The following is a 24,087-nucleotide window of genomic DNA, read 5'->3' on the forward strand; positions in this document are numbered from 1 at the left end:
CATGAGGATTCCAACATCTCCTTGTGTGCTGTTTGAACGTACTGTTCTGGAGTGGCATGGTCATTTATCTGCTCATTAAAAAAACCTATGTGCTACTTTAAAGTCAACTCTCAACTGTTTACCATTTCATCACTGAATATATAATTTATCTTAGATTTGAATTTCAATGGCAGAATAATAAGGGGAATTCATTCAGCTTCTACATTAGGAAAGCAGAAGATGTACTTTTTCTTCAGGTTAGGTAGATGAGACTGAGCTTGTTGAGGAGCCTAGATAAGAGTTGGTAAGGCATGACTCCTGTGGCTCTCCTCATTTACTGGGTCTTTGCAGAAGAGGAATCAATACAATAAAAGACAACAATAGTCATAATCAGTATTGATACCTCTTCGGTAAAGACCATTTTTGAGGACATTTAAGTTCATTGTATTGGCACCAGATTATCTTTTGTCCTCACTTTAGTGACTTCTCCCAGACATTAGCTCACTCAGAATTATCTCAGAACCTTATTGCTAAATTCACTAGGCCAGATGGCATCCTCATCAGTGTCTTCTGTTGAGGCCGTGTTCCTGGGGAAGATGTTTTTGAAGTCATAAAATGTTTTAGGATAAGAATTTTGAGCATCTAGGGTATCATTTAATTCTGTCACTGATTGGATCACAGCTTGGAAAAAGAATGGCCATGGAATCCCAGCTTTTCAATGTCAAGTTCACAATGTATTTCGTAATGTCCTGAGTATTTATTGTGCTGGAGAGGAGTAGATGAATCTCTGCCTGTCCGATTTGACTTTTTCTCATGCTCCCACCAGAGGCCTAGATCTTTTCAAACATTCAAAGAATATTAGTTACAGAATGTGACACTGAAGGGACCATACAAAGTTTGATTTCGAAAGGTAAAAATAATATATCCAGTGCGATGTTGCAAGCGGCTGTGCCCATAAAATAGTTTTTAGCAGTTTGATTGCCATGTCTGAGGGGGCAGGGACTTGAAGCTATGGTCACAGTTATGACATGTGCATTAAAGCTGGACTACAGTGTTGTCACGCCCTGGTCTTAGTATTTTGTGTTTTCTTTATTATTTTGGTCAGGCCAGGGTGTGACATGGGTGATTTATGTGTCTTGTCTTGTCTAGTGGTTTATTAGATTTATGGGGTTGTGAGTTGTCTAGGAAAGTCTATGGTTGCCTAGAGTGGTTCTCAATCAGAGGCAGGTGTTTATCATTGTCTCTGATTGGGAACCATATTTAGGCAGCCATATTCTTTAGGTCTCTTGTGGGTGATTGTTTCCTGTCTTTGTGTTTGTTGCACCAGTTAGGACTGTTTCGGTTTTTCACATTTCTTGTTTTGTATATTGTTCATTTTTTCATCTTTCATTAAAGATGTATAAAGATAACCACGCTGCATTTTGGTCCTCCTCTCTTTCACCAGAAGAAAACCGTAACAAGTGTCAATAAATCAAGACCTTGTTCTATCTGCATTTTTGTCCAATTTTTGCTATTGACATGTTCTGTTCAATGTTCTCTACGTATATAGTACTCTGAATACCCCAATTAATGTTGTTAAGTTCAAAAGAATACAATATAAAAATTGTTGACACCATTCAAACTAATGAGTATTTGGAACTTTAAAGCCAATTATCTGAGAATCATCTTTTGGCAGATAGAATGTTATAGTCCCAAGCTCTCTAAATCACTATATACACCAGTCCTTCATTCTGCCTCAGTGGCGGTAAATCCAAGGGTGGTCGTAAAATTATATGCTTTTGTTTTGTGGTTGCTTTTCTTCTCGGCAGTAGCTTGCACGAGTCTGACTCCTAATTGAAACCGTTTGGATGCACTGTAGTAACCTGCTTACGTGCCGTACACACACTGCCAAGTTATCGGAAAAAGTGATTTATTGGAAAGGTCTTCCTTGCTCACACTATACAAAATGAAACAGAGTGTGTCTTTTTGAAAAACACATGTTAACCTTCAACTAACAGATTGCTGTTGGAACAATCTCATTTCAGATCAATGATCTTCTACATTTGACATGGAAGAGGCAACTGTTTAAGAGTTAACACCCCATCATGCCCAGAGCTTAATGACAGGGCTGCTCAACTTAGAGAAGTGCCAGCCCCACACATGGCACAACCTTATCCCTTTCATTTAGAGGCATCAGGGCATACAGTTGCAGCATACTACATGCAGATGGAATAGTGTCTCCTTAATCGTATTCTTAATCTCATGATACCGCAGTGATATTTTTTACTATTTTGGAGTCCGGTGTCTCAGACCAAGGCAGAAAATACATTTTAAATGCCTTTTTTAGTTACTGAGACCTTCTACCACTCACGCATATCTTAGTTAGGGTGTGGTCTTGTCTACATCCTGGTTTGTAGTCAGACATGTAGCCTTTGGTTTAGTGGTGGACCTAGCCCAAGTTGAGTTACTTGACGCTGACGTTTGATTTTGAAGTTCTCTTTTATACATACCTCCACTCTAATGTAAAACACTGGCATGCAGGCCTTGGTGGATATTGTACTGATTTAAATGAAAGATGCATGGTTTCCTGAAAATCCATTTAGTTAAATGGCTCATGAACCAGATTCTAAGAAGCATCCGTCAAATGGCCCTTTCACGGCAGGGGTGTCTCCTGTCTCAGGTGGAAGGCTTACATAAGAGAGGCCCTGGACTCTTCCATGTTTTGCTTTTTATTCTAGGAAGTGGCGATGTTTCATGTCAATCTCATACCTGTGTTATAAACATATAGTTAACCTTACCTTGTTGCAAATAGAATGTGGTACTAAGAAGTTGTGGACATGGCTGCCTATCATCACTGTATATGCACCAGGCCCTTACAGTGTGTTTGTGTGGGAATGTGTGTACCACCCACATGTTAAATCTAGAGGTGGGGACTCAGTTATGAGCATCAGCTGATGAGTGGTGCAGCTTTTACATATCTGTATAACACATGCTATTCCTGCAAGAGGGGGCTGGTAGAGAATGTAGTGGTCAAAAGGGGTGGTCACCATGGCAGCAGATGCGGTGGGATTTGACTATGGAACAATTTCCTTAGTGACTGTTGCGATATCACCTGATCTTTCTCCCAAGAATATCAAGGCCTTGTTAACGTTTGCCTCGTAACTCCAGCATTGCTATTGTTGTGTGCTGGCAGGTTATTTCTGCTATAAGGCTATGAGGTCACTTTGTGGGTTTTGAAGAAACCTATGGTTTCACTGCACTGAATGGTGAGTCAGAGACCAACACAGAAAACGCCCTGCTGACCACCACATGAGCAGAGTGTTGACTAGGCCTATACTTTGCAAACTCAGCTTATTTGATATCTTAAAACTCCTTAGCAGCTTTGGCAATGTGGACTAGCCCATCTTGCCATGCCATCGCTACAGGACTAACAAATTGCGCCGAGACTTTACAGATGGTGTCATCTCTCAAGCAATCACAAATATTCCAAATAGTCCTAGAATGACCTAGAACGTTGTATGAGGAGGTGTTTTGTTCCACGTTTTGAGCACTTGTGTTTGTTTTTCTTTCCCAAGACCCACTGTGATATTGATATGACAAAATGGGGCCGGTGTAGATTTCATCAGAACAATATCAGTTCCTCTAATCCTTTGCCAATAGGAAGATGGGAGTAGATTTCTTTGCCTTAATATTAGAAGAAAATGTCCTCCTTGATATATTAAAAACACTGCCGAAGGCAACAATACAAAAGGTATGTTCTGTTTCTGGGCATCTGCTTTAGTTTTAAAGTCCAACTTGTAGTACATTGGTTTAACAATGTGCAATCTGACACAGTTGAGCACCAAGCCATTTAGACTAGCACGACCAAGGCAAGAGATGACAAGGTGGCCAACCTACGGTCTGGTATCAACCTTCATTTGAGGATAAAGTATAAAACAGGATGGTAAAGAGAGCTTGGCCTTGGGAGCAGTGAGATGTCATCTGGTGGCACTTTAATGTTTCTTGCCTGGGTAAAGAGACTGTACTCCACACCCTTCCCTTCCCTAGCCTGTAATTCCCATGAAACAGGTTTATAGACTCTTTATAAACAGGTTTCCCATTGGTGTTATCCACAGGAACACTGGTGTTTATTTATTTGGTTAACTTGCTTTGTTTTCTTTTTTATTCCGATGTTAGACTCATGAGATTGATATAGGCCTGGGCCTATACTAGTGATACAATGATACATGGATTTAAGAAACAAAGCCACTGTAAGCTATTTAAAATATGCCTTCTAATAGCCTAAAGCAGGCAATCCTTTATGGGAATCAATTCCCTAGTAACTTGCCTTGCCTGATACAGTTGTAATGATATTATAGATATAGCCAGTCGTTCAGCAGTAGGACAGGAAATGAACACATTTTCCTGCAGTCACTACTTGTCTGAATGTATGGCCCTGGCCAGCTATATATTAACTACTGGCACTGCTCCCTGTTCAGCAATCTGTGTCCTTTAATAAACGTCATTGTATAATTAAGCAATGAGGCCCAACGGGGTGCGGTATATGGCCAATATACCACTGCTAAGGGCTGTTCTTAATACCTGAATGCTGATTGGCTGACAAAACATTTATTTTTACTGCTATAATTACGTTGGTATCCAGTTTATAATAGCAATAAGGCACCTCAGGGATTGGTGGTATATGGCCAATATACCACGGCTAAGGGCTGTATCCATACACTCGTTGCGTCCTGTGTAAGAAGTAAGAACAGCCCTATTGGCAAATATACCACAAACCCCCGAGGTGCCTTATAAGTTTCTCAACTTATTCATGTGCGTCATTCTTTGGCTAAAGTTATCTCTACTTCATATTGTTGAAGGGTCTAAAGGGGGGATGCTATTGGTTAGTAGTCTACAATGTCTCCCTATGCTTTAGCTGAAGTGTTGGGTTGTGATGTGTTGAATAGCATAAACACAGAGGCAATAGATTACAACTGATGTTAGTATAGGTCCTCCTTTGCCGAGAAATTTTACCCATGCAAGACTTCAAAAAGATTACACACTATAATTTCCTCCATGCTTTACATATGGTTCAATTGTATTGCATGCCTGTTGTGAGACATAAGACATAATATTTGTGCAATATTGTATTCCATGTTCTTTTTGGGTACTAGATAAGCCATGAGGTTTTGATCTACGGAACAATGATTGCTCCAGACCACCCTCAGTTCCCCAGGAAGGAACTATAAAGTCCAGATGACCCACGAGTACATCTTCTAATACCTCAGGAATGTCCCGCAATCAGAATGTCATCTGCTGATGATCCAGCATGCTGTTGTAAAAGCTGAACTCTTGTGTAAAAGGTCAACTTCGACACAAGCTAATATTGTAACTAGGACATTTGAAAGATGTAAATATATACTGAAAAAAAATATAAACGCAACATGTAAAGTGTTGGTTTCATGAGTTGAAATAGAAGATCCCAGAAATGTTCCATATGCACAAAAAGATCATTTGCAATTATAATCCATCCACCTGATAGGTATAGCATATCAAGAAGCTGATTAAACAGCATGATCATTACACAGGTGCACCTTGTGCTGGGCACAATAAAAGGCCACTCTAAAATGTGAAGTTTTGTCACACAACACAATACCACAGGTGTCTCAAATTTTTATGGAGCATGCAATTGTCATGCTCACTGCAGTAATGTCCACCAGAGCTTTTGCCAGAGAATATAATGTTCATTTCTCTACCATAAGCTGCCTCCAACGTCGTTTTAGAGAATTTGGCAGTATGTCCAACCGGTCTCACAACCGCAGACCACGTGTAACCACGCCAGCCCAGGACCTCCACATCCGGCTTCTTCACTTGCGGGATCATTTGAGGGGGTGCTGAGGAGTATTTATGTTTATAATAAAGCCCTTTTGTGGGGAAAAACTCATTCTGATTGGCTTGTCCTGGCTCCCAAGTGGGTGGGCCCTTGCCCAGTCATGTGAAATCCATAGATTAGGGCGTAATGAATGTATATCAATTGACTGATTTCCTTATATGAACTGTAACTAGGTCAGATCTTTGAAATTGTTGCATGTTGCGTTTATATTCTTGTTCACTCAGTATATGATCCAACATTGTCCTCTTTAAAAAAAAGAAAGATTAAGTGTATATGTTTTTCTTTGTCAATCAGGTCTCTAGTAAGTAGAGGGATACTGAGAGAGATCCGTGTGGGCTGCAGTGTATGTCTTTGTCGGTTGAGTAGTGTGGGGTTAAGGGGTTGTTGCTGTTGGATTGACCTCTATGTCCAGGCATCACTGTGCAGGTGGTGCTGAGAGGCTACATCTGCATTTCACACCTCTGTCTGCGAGGCGGGGAGAAGGATTAAGGGTCATGGCTGGGCAAAGCGTCAGTCTGACTGAGAGGATCTTAGCCAGTGCTTCCGCACGGCACGGCAGACCCCAGAGCTCTCGCAGCGCAGAGCTCTTGGCGAGGCATGTGGAAAGGCCTTGGCAGATAGCCAGAGTCCACGTGGCACAGCCCAAATATGAAGCTCTGCTGTAGCCCAGCCTGAGAGGGGAGCATGCTTTTCTAAGAAACCACCGCTCTGAATGAGTCACAGACTAGTTCCTGTTTTCATTAGTACACATTCATCTTTCACTGCTTACAATGAAGAGCCCTGCCAGAAGGTCACCTGCAAGACAACAAAATGTTGTTAATTTATTAGATATGCAAAACAGTGAATAACCTTTTTCAAGCTCGACAGGGTGGAGCATGGTTAGCACTAGGATGAGAGTTTAAGCCCCTGCAAGAGCATTAGCCCTATGTCAATGTGCATCATGTGTATTGTTTTTAGCATTATCAGTGATCAGAATGCACTGTGGTCCTTGCTGCATTATTGCTGCATTATTGGTTATTGGGCAGCAGGCCATGTCTTTGTTTATCTTATTTTCTACTATGTTCAGAAAACACAGGCCCTGTTTGGCTCCTCTTCAGTCTGTTGACAAGGGAATGGTGCAGTTTCGGTGGCTCTTGTTATTCTTACCTGAATCTGGACTACTGTAGTCAAGAATAAATCTAGCATCAATATGCTTTCAAGCTGCTGCCATGTATCGACTGTCAGAATAAATATATGGCTCCTATGAGAATACACATGCTGATAGATAGTAAGTGCAAATGTGACCTAATTAGTTGTCTTGTTGCAGTGGGAGGGCTATGAAGTGGTGTCTGTATCAATAGGGATCCAGCTGTTGATCTATCTTGGCAAGCAGCAGGACAGATGGGACCCACATTGGACTCTTGCAGGCACTGCTCAGTATCAGTCTCAGTGGCTGTTCTTCACAGATAAAACATTAGCGCAACGACATGTCACTTGTTCAGGTACAGGACCTAAAACATATGATAAATGTCCACACCTCTGATATGATTCCAGGAGTTATCTTAACTCGTACCACTCTGATTGATTGAGTGTATTTTAATTTTGTCTTGAGTAGGGCTGTGGCAGTCATGAAATTTTGTCAGCAGGTTATTGCCATGAAAAGGTCTGCCGGTCTCATTGTAATTGACCGTTAATGAACTGAAACACCTTTAGCATCTCCAGGCCTCCATGCGTAATTTAATATCCATGATTTATTTAAGTCAGGGCTAAAGAAACATTATGATATGACGAAAATGTCTTTCAGAAGAACAGAAAATAAGTTGGCCTAACCTAACCTATGTTATCTGGCTATGCTCCATGCCATAGGCTGTAGGCTGTAGGCTGTAGGCTTTTTCATTTATCTGACAAGATATACTTATAAGCCATTATTTTATATTATATGATTTTAAAAAAAGAATAATATAATTTAAGGATATTTTTCCCGTTCTGGAGTGAGTGCACATATGAAGTGGCTCTGTTGAGTGTAAAAGTTATAATTTGAAATAACTCTAAATCTAGCATATAGGACCTATTTGGCAACTTTAGTTGTGAACGATACAAACAAAGGAACAGGGGTGGGGGGAAAAAGACATGGCATCTGTATGCACTCAAATAGGCCGAGAGCTTTGCCGCCGATATGTTTTTGGATGATGCCAGGTAGGCTTCTTCGGTTTTATAGTGGAGCTGTGCTTCATATGAGCTGCTGAGAAATAAATATAACAACTTATTTCACTCCATGCATCAACCACTGACGAAAATGCGCTCGCTACACAAACTCTGTATGCTATGGGTTCTCCAACCCTTTTCCTACAGCTACCCAGTGCTTAATTTGGGGATCTATTCGGGAACATGGATAGGAACATATTTTCGCAGCTGAACATATGTCACTAAACTGTTGACAGCCCCTCTGCGCAATTGAGAAAGTAATAAAGAAGAGTGAGGAAGAAATGGAAACGCATGGTGGTGAGATATTCTGTATAGCTAAAGGTAATGTGTCACCCAATTTAGTTATGAAAATTGAAAAAAATCCCTATTACTAGACTATTGAAAATCAAATACAAATTCACTATACTTGTGGGCTAACTGGAAGCCGCCCTGCACAGTCAATGAACCAACAGCATTGCCTAGGGCTCTACGTTCTCTCCCAGACTCTTGGATATACATTTTGGCGTGAAGCAGTATGCATAATAATACAGTCCACACTCAAAGGTTGTTTAATTTGAGAGTATAGGCTAGACCAGTGGTTCCCAAACGTTTTATAGTCCCACACCCCTTCAAACATTCAACCTCCAGCTTCGTACCCCCTCTAGCACCAGGGTCAGCGCACTCTCAAATGTTGTTTTTTGCCACCATTGTAAGCCTGCCACACACACACTATACGATAAACTCACATTTATTAAACATAAGAATGAGTGTTTGTCACAACCCGGCTCATGGGAAGTGACAAAGAGCTCTTATAGGACCAGGGCACAAATAATAATATAATAATAATCAATAATGTTGCTCTTTATTTAGCAATCTTACATATGAAACATTTGTTCATCAAAAATTGTTAACCACAGGTTAATGAGAAGGATGTACTCGAAAGGATGCACACAACTCTGCAATGTTGGGTTGTATTGGGGAGAGTCTCAGTCTTAAATCATTTTCCACACACAGTCTGTGCCTGTATTTAGTTTTCATGCTAGTGAGGACCGAGAATCCACTCTCACATAGGTACGTGGTTGCAAAGAGCATCAGTGTCTTAACAGCGCGAAACTCTGAATACAGCCCAATCCAGAAATCTGGCAATGGCTTCTGATTAAATTCAATTTTCACAGAACCGCTTGTTGCAATTTCGATGAGGCTCTTTCGTTCAGATATCGGTAAGTGGACTGGAGGTAGGGCATGAAAGGGATAACGAATCCAGTTGTTTGTGTCATCCGTTTCGGGAAAGTACCTGCGTAATTGCGCACCCAGATCACCCAGGTGCTTCGCTATATCACATTTGACATTGTTAGTGAGCTTGAATTTAAAAAATCATACAATGATGGAATAACCTGTGTGTTGTCCTTGTTAATGCAGACAGAGAAGAGCTCCAACTTCTTAATCATAGCCTCAATTTTGTCCCGCACATTGAATATAGTTGCAGAGAGTCTCTGTAAATCTAGATTCAGATCATTCAGGTGTGAAAAAACATCACCCACATAGGCCAGTCGTGTGAGAAACTCGTCATGATGCAAGCAGTCAGACAAGTGAAAATTGTCCGTAAAGAAAACTTTAAGCTAGTCTCTCAATTTAAAAAACATGTCAATACTTTGCCACTTGATAACCAGTGGTTAAGCGTACTTTCGTGCGTATGTTGTAAAAGCGTTACAAGGTCGTTGAACATATCATTGCATAATGTAGAAAATACACGAGAGTTCAGGGGCCTTGCTTTCACAAAGTTAACCATTTTCACTGTAGTGCCAAAACGTCTTTCAAGCTGTCAAGCATTCCCTTGGCAGCAAGGGCCTCTCGGTGGATGCTGCAGTGTACCCATGTGGCGTCGGGAGCAACTGCTTGCACGCGCGTTACCACTCCACTATGTATCCCTGTCATGGCTTTTGCGCCATCAGTACAGACACCAACACATCTTGACCACCAAAGTCCATTTGATGTCACAAAGCTGTCCAGTACTTAAAAAATATCCTCACATGTTGTCCTGGTTTCCAGTGGTTTGCAGAAAAGGATGTCTTCCTTAATTGACCCCCCATAAACATAACGGACATATACAGTTGAAGTTGGAAGTTTACATACACTTATGTTTTCAACCACTCCACACATTTCTTGTTAACAAACTATAGTTTTGGCAAGTCGGTTAGCACATCTACTTTGTGCATGACACAAGTCATTTGTCCAACAATTGTTTACAGACAGATTATTTCACTTATAATTTACTGAATTTACTGTTTACATGCACTAAGTTGACTGTCCCTATAAACAGCTTGGAAAATTCCAGAAAATGAAGTCATGGCTTTAGAAGCTTCTGATAGGCTAATTGACACAATTTGAGTCAATTGGGGGTGTACCTGTGGATGTAAGTCTGGTTCGTCCTTGGGAGCAATTTCCAAATGCCTGAAGGTACCACGTTCATCTGTACGCAAGTATAAACACCATGGGACCACACATCTGTCGTACCGCTCAGGAAGGAGACGCGTTCTGTCTCCTAGAGATAAGCGTACTTTCGTGCGAAAATAGCAAATCAATCCCATAACAACAGCAAAGGACCTTGTGAAGATGCTGGAGGAAACAGGTACAGAAGTATCGATATCCACAGTAAAACGAGTCCTATATCGTCATTACCTGAAAGGCCGCTCAGTAAGGAAGAAGCCAGACTACAGTTTGCAACTGCACATGGGGACAACGATCGTACTTTTTGGAGAAATGTCCTCTGGTCTGATGAAACAAAAATATCATTGTTTGGCCATAATGACCATCGTTATGTTTGGAGGAAAATGGGGGAGGCTTGCAAGCCGAAGAACACCAACCCAACCGTGAAGGACGGGGGTGGCAGCATCATGTTGTGGGGGTGCTTTTTTTTCTGCAGGAGTGACTGGTGCACTTCACAAAATAGATGGCATCATGAGAAAGGAAAATGAAGTGGATATATTGAAGCAACATCTCAATACATCAGTCAGGAAGTTAAAGCTTGGTCACAAATGGGTCTTCCAAATGGACAATGACCCCAAGAATACTTCCAAAGTTGTGGCAAAATGGCTTAACCTCTGGCGACGAGCAATCCCATATCCGCATTAGCCTCAAGCGCATTACCATAACGCAACGTTTCCTATTCATGAAAATCGCAAATGAAATGAAATAAATATATTGAAACACACCTTTTGTTAACACAACGCCTTTTGTTAACAACACTGTCATCTCAGATTTTCAAAATATGCTTTTCAACCAAAGCTACACAAGCATTTGTGTAAGAGTATTGATAGCCTAGCATAGCATTAAGCCTAGCATTCAGCAGGCAACATTTTCACAAAAACAAGAAAAGCATTCAAATAAAATAATTTACCTTTGAAGAACTTCGGATGATTTCAATGACGAGACTCTCAGTTAGATAGCAAATGTAAACATTTTCCAAAAAGATTATTTGTGTTGGCGAAATAGCTACGTTTTGTTCATCACGTTTGGCTAAGAAAAAGACCGAAAAATGCAGTCACTACAATGCCGAACTTTTTTCCAAATTAGCTCCATAATATTGTCAGAAACATGGCAAACGTTGTTTAGAATCAATCCTCAAGGTGTTTTTCACATATCAATTCGATAATATATCAGTCGTGACAGTTGGTTTCTCATCAGAAGCAAACGGAAAAATACTGCAGCTGGAGATTACGCAATAATTGCAACGGAGGACACCAAGCAACCACCTGGTAGATGTAGTCTCTTTATGGTCAATCTTCCAATGATATGCCTACAAATACGTCACAATGCTGTCGACACCTTGGGGAAGCGACAGAATGCCTAAGCTCATTCGTGGCCCATTCGCAGCCATATAAGGAGTCATTGGCATGAGGCGGTTTTAAAAAATGCAGCACTTCCTAATTGGATTTTTATCTGGGTTTCGCCTGTAACATCAGTTCTGTGGCATTCACAGACAATATCTTTGCAGTTTTGGAAACGTCAGAGTGTTTTCTTTCCAAAGCTGTCAATTATATGCATAGTCGAGCATCTTTTCGTGACAAAATATCTTGTTTAAAACGGGAAAGTTTTTCATCCAAAAATTAAAATTAGCGCCCAGAGTCCAAGAAGTTAAGGACAACAAAGTCAAGGTATTGGAGTGGCCATCACAAAGCCCTGACCTTAATCCCATAGAAAATTTGTGGGCAGAACTGAAAGAGAGTTTGCGAGCAAGGAGTCCTACAATCCTGACTCAGTTACACCAGCTGTCAGGAGGAATGGACCAAAATTCACCCAACTTATTGTGGGAAGCTTGTGGAAAGCTACCCGAAACGTTTGACCCAAGTTAAACAATTTAAAGGGAATGCTACCAAATACTAATTGAGTGTATGTAAACTGGGAATGTGATGAAAGAAATAAAAGCTGAAAGAAATAATTCTCTCTACTATTATTCTGACATTTCACATTCTTAAAATAAAGTGGTGATCCTATCTGACCTAAGACAGGGAATTCTTACTAGGATTAAATGTCAGGAATTGTGAAAAACTGAGTTCAAATGTAGTTGGCTAAGGTGTATATAAACTTCCGACTTCAACTGTACCAGGAGCTGTGCCAGGCACTCCACGTCTGTTGACTCATCCAGCTGTAACGCATATAATTCATTGGCTTGTATGCAAAGCAGTAATTGTTTCAAAACATCTCCTGCCATGTCATTGATGCATCGGGAAACAGTGTTGTTTGATGAAGGCATTGTCTGTCTCGTTATTTTTGCCTTTTTTGGCCTGGAAGAATTAAGACCTCCACAATAGGCTTGCCTGTATTTGCCACTCACCATATAAGACACTTCTAGACCCTTCTTATTAATGGTATCTGTATATTTTATATACTGTATGTCTTACTACTCGAAAGTCGTCTTTATTCTCGCTCAAACACCTCCCGTGGCTTATTTTTCAAATTGTCATGTTTCGTTTCTAAATGTCTGCGCAAGAGTGAAGGTTTCCTGCGAGAAAGTAACGGTTAATTTAATTGGATGTTCATTGTTTGACTAGACTACCTGTATTTGACATTGTTTTGTTATTTCGCTGAACACTAGATGGTTCAATTTTATGTTTGGTAGTGAAACGAGGCTACTCAGGCGAGAAAAAACCTCGCCCAAATGTATAGCCCCGTTGCAAAATATAAATGTACTGTTTGAAAAAAATGTGAAGAACATTTTTTATTTTTCATATATATTTATTTTTTATTAAAAAAGATATATGTGAATCACATTTTAATTTGCCGTATCTTAAATCAGTTTTGTTTTACATTTTTCTGCCAATGTCTAATATGCAGTAGGATATATAATGTATAATGGTGTAAGCATAATTTTAATGTGTTTTTTGGGGGCTTATATGCATAAACACTCATTCTTCCAAACAAGCTATTGTCCAATGGATTGATCATATTATGAGCAAAAAAGCATGCTATTTTACTCTACAAATGGTGTCAGTAGAGGAGGTGTTAAATCTATTGAAGTTATTACCCGATGGTAAATCTAAAGGTTATGATCTTATGACTTTTTTAAAACTTTGCTTTGCTGCTTCCCAGATTGTAGCTCCACTGAAATACATATTTAATTGGTCACTGGAAAAGGGGACATTGGCAAATGTATGGAAGCATGCTAAACTGTGTCCAATCCCGAAAGACTCCTGCCAATAGTCAACCAATTAGTCTACTCCCTTCCCTCAGTAAGATATTGGAAGGTATTGTGAGTAGACACATATGGGAGTAATGGAAAAGAATGATCTGATTACAGCTAATCAGCATGCTTATCGCAAAAAAACATTCCACCACCACTGCATTGGTTGACATGACTGACCAGATGCTCAATGCTATGGATAATGGCAGGTTTGGGGAGTACTATTTTTTAATTTTAGTGCAGCATTTGATTTTGTGGATCATGAAATCATTTTGACAAAATTATAACATTATGGGTTTAAAGTGGCAGCATTGAATTGGGTACAGTCATATCTAACTGACAGGAAACAGTCCAACTATATCAATGGGTTGTTTTCTTCCCCTCGTGCTTTAAACTGTGGAATACCACAGGGCAGCACCCAAGGGCCACTTATTTACTTAATACAGTGCCTTGCGAAAGTATTCGGCCCCCTTGAACTTTGCGACCTTTTGCCACATTTCAGGCTTCAAACATAAAGATATAAAACTGTATTTTTTTGTGAAGAATCAACAACAAGTGGGACACAATCATGAAGTGGAATGACATTTATTGGATATTTCAAACTTTTTTAACAAATCAAAAACTGAAAAATTGGGCGTGCAAAATTATTCAGCCCCTTTACTTTCAGTGCAGCAAACTCTCTCCAGAAGTTCAGTGAGGATCTCTGAATGATCCAATGTTGACCTAAATGACTAATGATGATAAATACAATCCACCTGTGTGTAATCAAGTCTCCGTATAAATGCACCTGCACTGTGATAGTCTCAGAGGTCCGTTAAAAGCGCAGAGAGCATCATGAAGAACAAGGAACACACCAGGCAGGTCCGAGATACTGTTGTGAAGAAGTTTAAAGCCAAGCTTTAAACATCCCAAGGAGCACTGTGCAAGCGATAATATTGAAATGGAAGGAGTATCAGACCACTGCAAATCTACCAAGACCTGGCCGTCCCTCTAAACTTTCAGCTCATACAAGGAGAAGACTGATCAGAGATGCAGCCAAGAGGCCCATGATCACTCTGGATGAACTGCAGAGATCTACAGCTGAGGTGGGAGACTCTGTCCATAGGACAACAATCAGTCGTATATTGCACAAATCTGGCCTTTATGGAAGAGTGGCAAGAAGAAAGCCATTTCTTAAAGATATCCATAAAAAGTGTAGTTTAAAGTTTGCCACAAGCCACCTGGGAGACACACCAAACATGTGGAAGAAGGTGCTCTGGTCAGATGAAACCAAAATTGAACTTTTTGGCAACAATGCAAAACGTTATGTTTGGCATAAAAGCAACACAGCTCATCACCCTGAACACACCATCCCCACTGTCAAACATGGTGGTGGCAGCATCATGGTTTGGGCCTGCTTTTCTTCAGCCGGGACAGGGAAGATGGTTAAAATTGATGGGAAGATGGATGGAGCCAAATACAGGACCATTCTGGAAGAAAACCTGATGGGGTCTGCAAAAGACCTGAGACTGGGACGGAGATTTGTCTTCCAACAAGACAATGATCCAAAACATAAAGTAAAATCTACAATGGAATGGTTCAAAAATAAACATATCCAGGTGTTAGAATGGCCAAGTCAAAGTCCAGACCTGAATCCAATCGAGAATCTGTGGAAAGAACTGAAAACTGCTGTTCACAAATGCTCTCCATCCAACCTCACTGAGCTCGAGCTGTTTTGCAAGGAGGAATGGGAAAAAATTTCAGTCTCTCGATGTGCAAAACTGATAGAGACATACCCCAAGCGACTTACAGCTGTAATCGCAGCAAAAGGTGGCGCTACAAAGTATTAACTTAAGGGGGCTGAATCATTTTGCACGCCCAATTTTTCAGTTTTTGATTTGTTAAAAAAGTTTGAAATATCCAATAAATGTCGTTCCACTTCATGATTGTGTCCCACTTGTTGTTGATTCTTCACAAAAAAATACAGTTTTATATCTTTATGTTTGATGCCTGAAATGTGGCAAAAGGTCGCAAAGTTCAAGGGGGCCGAATACTTTCGCAAGGCACTGTATATACCAACAACCTTCCTTATGCCTTATCTGAAACTCAAGCTGCTATATTTGCAGATGATACTACAATTTATACAGCAAGACAATTGGTTCAACATGTACAGCAAGCTCTACAAGTAGATCTGGGAAATATCAGGGATTTGCCGGAACAAACTTGTTTTGAACACCAAGAAAACCATGGTTATGTTGGTCTGTTCCACCAGGGAAATGCCAACACAGCATGGGGATACAATTAAGTATGAGTACAAATTGAGGAAGTGGCAGAAACCAAACTACTAGGGGTGCAGCTAGACAACTGCTTATCATGGTCGTCTCAAATAACTCATCTATGTCAAATAATTTAAACTGCATGCATGTTCAGAAGGATAGCTAAATATTTACCAGGAAAGATTCTTAAGCAAACATCCCAAGCATTAATTGGGAGTCAGGTAAACTACTGTTCTGTGGTCTGGGTAAATGCATCAGCAAGGGAAATTAGGAGGCTGCAGATTGAACAGAACAAAGCAGCAAGGATTGTTTTAAGGTGGAGATATGGTTCTTCTGTGTAGTCATGCTCAATGATCTTAGTTGGTCATCAATCAACAACATAATTGACAAAAACATGCTTATTTTCACAACATTCTATTCCAAGATGGTGTAGCAGTCAGACGTCTTTGTCTTGTCTCGTCCCATGTATATATTTTATTATATATTTTCTTCGCATTCTTTTTAATATTTTTCCTAAACCTCAACTTCAAAATACTCTCCTGCAACCCGCCTCACCCAATGTGGTGTGGATCTGGGGGTTTTTCCGAACATATTTCTATTTACCTCCGAACTGGAATACCTCAACTGAAGCTAGATAGCTAACTAGCTACCAGCTATCAGCTATCAGTCAGCTAACCACTGCTAGCAGCCATCAGCTAACCTTTAGCTTGGAAAACTCTCGCCAGTTCGTACAACGTGTTTCAAACCAGAGCATACCGGACCTATTTTTCTCTCCATATCCCCGGAATCCTACCGCAAACTCTGAACCTTTTCATATGGATCGTGGCAGCTAGCTAACCGCAACCCGGGTTGACAACTCCTGTATAACGTTTCCGTCCCAGAGCACGCACCAACTAGCCTGGAGTTAGCCCATGCTAGACCCATCTCCCGTCTAGGGCTCTTGGGCTACTCCTGAAGCCCACTCCTCGGCTACAATATCCGGGACCCTTCTACTGCCGGTACGGGGCACGGAACCCCGCCGATCCGTCACGACTGGAATACCGACATAACCTGCCCGAGGATCCCAACGTCCCCTGAAGGCCTATTCTGCTAACCGCGGCCTGCTAGCTAGCTAGAGCATATTGGACTGTTAGCTGATCCATCGGCCAGTTTCTTGGACCACTATACCCATTTTGCCAATTGGACTTGGACCCCTCTGCTACTTGGAACCCTACTAATTCCACGACTGGTCTATCGTCATCACCGCATGAGGAGGCAAAAACAGACTTTCCCCCATCGCGACGTACATCTAAGGCCCTTATGCTGGCTTGCTAGCCCCGGCCTGCTAACTGCTAGCTTGCTATCCCTGGCTAACTGTCTGAATCGCCATGTCCCCAGCCAGCCCAACCACTCACTGGACCCATATGATCATTTGGCTACGCATGCCTCTCCCTAATATCAACATGCCTTGTCCATTACTGTCCTGGTTAGTAATTACTGTCTTATTTCACTGTAGAGCCTCTAGCCCTGCTCAATATACCTTAACCAACCATGTTGTTCCACCTCCCGCATATGCGATGACATCACCTGGTTTAAACGTCTCTAGAGACTATATCTCTCTCAATGCCTAGGTTTACCTCCAATGTACTCTCTTCCTACCATACCTTTGTCTGTACATTATGCCTTGAATCTATGCTATCGTGCCCAGAAACCTGTTCCCTTTACTGTCTGTTCCAAACGTGCTAGACGGCCAGTTCTTATAGCCTTTAGCCGTACCCTTATCCTACTTCTCCTCTGTTCCTCTGGTGATGTAGAGGTTAATCCAGGACCTGCAGTGCCTAGCTACACTCCTACTCCCCAGGGGCTATCATTTGTTGACTTCTGTAACCGTAAAAGCCTTGGGTTCGTGCATGTTAACATTAGAAGCCTACTCCATAAGTTTGCTTTATTCACTGCTTGACCACATTCTGCCATCCCGGATGTCTTAGCCGTGTCTGAATCCTGGCTTAGGAAGACCACCAAAACCCCTGAAATTTCCATTCCTAACTATAACATTTTCTGCCAAGATAGAATTGCGAAAGGGGGCGGTGTTCCAATCTACTGCAGAGATGGCCTGCAGAGTTCTGTCTTACTATCCAGGTCTGTACCAAAACGATTCGAGCTTCTACTTCTAAAAATGCACCTTTCCAGAAACAAGTCTCTCACCATTTCCGCTTGCTATTGACCACCCTCTGCCCCCAGCGGTGCCCTGGACACCATATGTGAATTGATTGCCCCCCATCTATCTTCAGAGCTCGTGCTGCTAGGTGAGCTAAACTGAGACATGCTTAACACCCCGGCCATCCTACAATCTAAGCTTGATGCCCTCGATCTCACACAAATGATCTATGAACCTACCAAGTACAACCCCAAATCCGTAAACACGGGCACCCTCAGAGATATCATCTAACTCACCCTCCAAATACACCTCTGCTGTTTTCAACCAAGATCTCAGCGATCACTGCCTCATTGCGTGCATCTGTAATGGGTCTGCGGTCAAACAACCACCCCTCATCACTGTCAAACGCTCCCTAAAACACTTCAGCAAACAGGCCTTTCTAATCGACCTGGCCGGGGTATCCTGGAATGACATTGACCTCATCCCGTCAGTAGAGGATGCCTGGTTATTCGTTAAAAGTGCCTTCCTTACCATCTTAAATAAGCATGTTCCATTAAAAAAAAATTGAACTAGGAATAGATATAGCCATTGGTTCACTCCAGACCTGTCTGCTCTTGACCAGCACAAAAACATCCTGTGGCGTTCTGCATTAGCATCAAATATCCCCCGTGATATGCAACTTTTCAGGGACGTTAGGAACCAATATACACAGGCAGCTAGCTTTCCTAAGGCTAGCTTTTTCAAACAGAAATTTGCATCCTGTAGTACAATCTCAAAAAAGTTCTGGGACACTGTAAAGTTCATGGAGAGTAAGAGCACCTCCTCCCAGCTGCCCACTGCACTGAGGCTAGGAAACACTGTCACCACTGATAAATCCACAATAATTGAGAATTATGAGAATTACGGCTGACCATGCTTTCCACCTGGCTACCCCTACCCCGATCAACAGCCCTGCGCTCCCCACAGCAACTCGCCCAAAACTCCCCCACTTCTCCTTCACCCAAATCCAGATAGCTGATGTTCTGAAAGAGCTGCAAAATCTGGACCCCTACAAATCAGCCGGACTAGACAATCTGGACCCTCTCTTTCTAAAATTATCCACCGAAATTATTTCATCCCCTATTACTAGCCTGTTCAACCTCTCTTTTGTATCGTCTGAGATTCCCATAGATTGGAAAGCTGCCGCGGTCATCCCCCTCTTCAAAAGGGGAGACACTCTAGACCCAAACTGCTACAGACCTATATCTATTCTACCCTGCCTTTCTAAGGTCTTTGAAAGCCAAGTTAACAAACAGATTACCGACCATTTCGAATCTCACCGTACCTTCTCCGCTATGCAATCTGGATTCAGAGCTGGTCATGGGTGCAGCTCAGCCACACTCAAGGTCCTAAACGATATCATAACCGCCATCGATAAGAGACAAATCTGTGCAGCCGTATTCATCGACTTGGCTAAGGCTTTCAACTCTGTCAATCACAACATTCTTATTGGCAGACTCAACAGTCTTGGTTTCTCAAATGATTGCTTGGTTCACCAACTACTTCTCCGATAGAGTTCAGTATGTCAAATCGGAGGGCCTGTTGTCTGGCAGTCTCTATGGGAAGGCCACAGGGTTCAATTCTCGGGCCGACTCTCTTCTCTGTATACATCAATGATGTCGCTCTCGCTGCTGGTGAATCTTTGATCCACCTTTACGCAGACGACACCATTCTGTATACCTCTGGCCCTTCGTTGGACACTGTGTTAACTAACCTCCAGATGAGCTTCAATGCCATACAACTCTCCTTCCGTGGCCTCCAACCGCTCTTAAATGCAAGTAAACCTAAATGCATGCTCTTCAACCGATCGCTGCCCGCACCTGCCCTCCCGTCCAATATCACTAATCTGGACGGTTCTGACTTAGAATATGTGGACAAATACAAATACCTAGGTGTCTGGTTAGACTGTAAACTGTCCTTCCAGACTCACATTAAATATCTCCAATCCAAAATTAAGTCCAGAATCGGCTTCCTATTTCGCAACAAAGCATCCTTCACTCATGCTGCCAAACATACCTTCATAAAACTGACCATCCTGCCGATCCTCGACTTCGGCAATGTAATTTACAAAATATCCTCCAACACTTTACTCAACAAATTGAATGCAGTCTATCACAGTGCCATCCGATTTGTCACCAAAGCCCTCGCTTCATTCTCGTCGCCAAACATACTGGCTCCAGGTCATCTACAAGTCTCTGCTAGGTAAATCCCCGCCTTATCTCAGCTCACTGGTCACCATAGCAGCATCCACCCATAGCAAGCGCTCCAGCAGGTATATCTCACTGGTCACCCCCAAAGCCAATTCTTCCTTTGGCCGCCTCTCCTTCCAGTTCTCTGCTGCCAATGACTGGAACGAACTCCAAAAATATCTGAAGCTGGACACTATTACCTCCCTCACTAGCTTTAAGCACCAGCTGTCGGAGCAGCTCACAGATCACTGCACCTGTACATAGCTCATCTGTAAATAGCCTATCCAATATACCTCATCCCCATACTGTATTTATTTGTTTATCTTGTTCCTTTGCAGCCCAGTATCTCAACTTGCACATTCATCTTCTGCACATCCTACCATTCCAGTGTTTATTTGCTGTATTGTAATAATTTTCCACCATAGCCTATTTATTACCTTACCTCTCTTATCCTACCTCATTTGCACATGCTGTATATAGACTTTTTCTACTGTATTATTGACTGTATCTTTGTTTATTCCATGTGTAACTCTGTGTTGTTGTATGTGTCGAACTGCTTTGCTTTATCTTGGCCAGGTCGCAGTTGCAAATGAGAACTTGTTCTCAACTAGGCTACCTGGTTAAATAAAGGTAAAATAAAAAAATAAACAATGTACACCATTTAAGACGGCCAAACTCTATTCACAACAGTATTCAGTTGGTAAGAGACAGACATTCAGTAAATACTAGGAATATATTGTCCACCATCTGTGTTATCCAGACAGAAAATATAAATATGCTAAATAACATTTAGATTAGAGCAATAAAGAAATTGCATAATTTATCTGAAAAAGCAGAAATCTTTCGATATATAAATTCAAACAATACTTTAGAACCATTTAAATATAATGCATTTGAAGGTTGTGCGGGACTATGCTAGATGAAGTAATCAATCTATCTTTTCAGACTGTTAGAGTATTTATCTGGTCAATATGTTAGTGAGTTATGTCTGTTTGAAACAGTGTGTTATGTGAAAATGTGATCATATTATAAATTGTATTTTAATGTTTAAGGACTCTTGGAAGATTAGTCCAAATGAGGACTATAAGAGATCATAATAAAATAAAATCAAACTGTGCGCACCAGTGCCGTTTAAGATGAGGGAGGACGATTTGTTTTTTTTTACGAGCCTTATTTCTGTTACAGCATATTGGATGACTGTTATTCATATTCCATTTACCCAGCTTAATGTAACATCAATAGATTTAGGCTACTACATGATACTAGAATTTTCCCTATACCCATCGTGAGGTTGTTACAACCTAGCCTCCAAATTAAAGTTTCCAATGTAGGTGCACAGTTCGAAAGAAATTTGAGTAATCAAGGTGACTGACAGTGACATATTCAATACTGCCTTGCACACTTTTGCCTGCATCTAGCTGATCTAGGTGGTAATCATTAGTCCAACAGTTGCAAACAAGTTTCTATTGGACAAATTCAGGTATGTTTTTCCCCGTCCCGTTTGCTTCCGTTTAAGAAACGTTTTTCAACTAAATCGGTGGAATGAATACACCCCTTATTCTAAAATGGAATTATTTTTTATTTTTTATTCTTTCATCTATCTACACAGAATATCCCATAATGACAAAGCAAAAACAGGTTGTTATAATTTTTTCTCCAAAAAACTAGATACGAAAATATCACATTTACATAAGTATTCAGACACTTTACTCAGTACTTTGTTGAAGCACCTTTTGGCAGCGATTACAGCCTGACGTCTTCTGACGTCTTCTTGGGTATTTGGAGAGTTTCTCCCATTTTTCTCTGCAGATTCTCTCAAGCTCTGTCAGGTTGGATGGGGAGCTTTGCTGCACAAGTCTTGGCTGTGGCTGGGCCACTCAAGGACATTCAGAGACTTGTCCCGAAGCCACTTCTGCATTGTCTTTGTTGTGTGCTTAGGGTCGTTGTCTTGTTGGAAGGTGAACCGTCACCCCAGTCTGAGGTCCTGAGTGCTCTGGAGCAGATTTTCATCAAGGATCTCTCTGTACTTTGCTCCATTCATCTTTCCCTCAATACTGACTAGTCTCCCAGTCCCTGCCACTGAAAAACATCCCCACAGCATGATGCTACCACCACCATGCTTCACCGTAGGGATGGTGCCAGGTTTCCTCCAGACATGACGCTTGACATTCAGGCCAAAGAGTTCTATCTTGGTTTCATCAGACTAGGTGAATCTTGTTTCTTACGATCTGAGAGTGGCTTCCATCTGGCCACTCTTCCATCAAGGCCTGATTGGTAGAGTGCTGCAGAGATAGTTGTCATTCTGGAAGGTTCTCTCATCTTCACAGAGGAACTCTGGAGCTCTGTCAGAGGGACCATTGGATTCTTGGTCACCTCCCTCATCAAGGCCCTTCTCCACCAATTGCTCAGGTTGGCTGGGCGGACAACTCTAGGAAGAGTCTTGGTGGTTCCAAACTTCTTCCATTTAAGAATGATGGAGGCCACAGTGTTCTTGGGGATCTTCAATGCTGCAGAAATGTTTTGGTATTCTTCCCCAGATCTGTGCCTCAACACAATCCTATCTCGGAGCTCTACTGGCAATTCCTTCAACCTCACGGCTTGGTTTTTGCTCTGCCATGCACTGTCAACTGTGGGACCTTATATATATATATATATACAGGTGTGTGCCTTTCTAAATCCTGTCCAATCAATTGAATTTATCACAGGTGTAAAAACATCTCAAGGATGATCAATGGAAACAGGATGCACCTTAACTCAATTTCGAGTCTCATAGCAAAGAGTCTGAATACTGATGTAAGTAAGATATTTCTGTTTTTCGCTTTGCAAACATTTCTTAACCTGTTTTCGCTTTGTCATTATGGAGTATTGTATGAAATTGATGAGGATTTGTTTTATTTAATTCGTTTTAGAATAAGGCTGTAACATAACAACATGTGGATAAAGGGAAGGGGTCTGAATTCTTTCCCGAATTAACTGTATAAACAGCATGATCACTTTGCTCGTTGTGTATATAACTCTTTCTCGCATTGACGCTCTCTCCTCCTCTCATCTATTCTCTTAATATGTGGACATCAGTGCACAATATAACAACTGTCTGTGACCAGGCAAAAAAAAAACTTTCAAAGGAAAACTTTCATACCAAAACCGCTAACTGCTACACACAGCCTACATTGTTGTCACCATACTGATGTCATAGTCAACATAACTACTATAACTAACACGTTAGTAAACCCGCTACAATCATGCAGTTCAGTAATCAGTTTCCCACTTACACCGGCAGGCCCCGGTGGCAATAAATTGATAAAACCGAAAGCTTACCCCTGAATTGGAAGAGTGTTGGATAGCCTTCCAGTGTTGGATAGCCATAGCCAGTTAGCTAACAGAATAATTTCTTGTAGATACATTTGCACAAAGTCAAGGATTTTGTAGGCGTATAGTCAGGTGTATGATTAAACAATTATGCCAAACCAGTGCTAATGATCATCAATTCAATATGTAGGTTGGAACACAATCATTAACTGAAACAGAAACAGCTGTGCAGGAGGAATAAAATTTGGTGAGGAACAGCCAAACTCAGCTAACAAGGTGAGGTTACTGAAGACAGTTTACTTTTTAAAAAAGTAATACACCATGACAAGACTGAGTACAGCAACAAGACACAAGGTATACTGCATCAGCAAGGTCTCTCCCAGGCAGAAATTTCAAGGCAGACAGGGGTTTCCAGATGTGCTGTCCAAGCTTTTGAAGAAGCACAAAGAAACGGGTAACGTTGAGGACCGTAGACGCAATGGTCG

At 41.4% G+C, this 24,087-nt stretch overlaps 1 protein-coding gene across 1 annotated transcript in view; it reads left to right on the top strand.

Moving 5' to 3' along the window:
• fsip1 (fibrous sheath interacting protein 1) overlaps positions 1-24,087 on the top strand; it is a 64,283-nt gene that overhangs the window by 12,963 nt on the left and 27,233 nt on the right. The window lies entirely within an intron of this gene.

Source organism: Oncorhynchus kisutch, linkage group LG14 (assembly GCF_002021735.2).
Source record: "Oncorhynchus kisutch isolate 150728-3 linkage group LG14, Okis_V2, whole genome shotgun sequence".
Taxonomy (NCBI): Eukaryota; Metazoa; Chordata; class Actinopteri; order Salmoniformes; family Salmonidae; genus Oncorhynchus; species Oncorhynchus kisutch.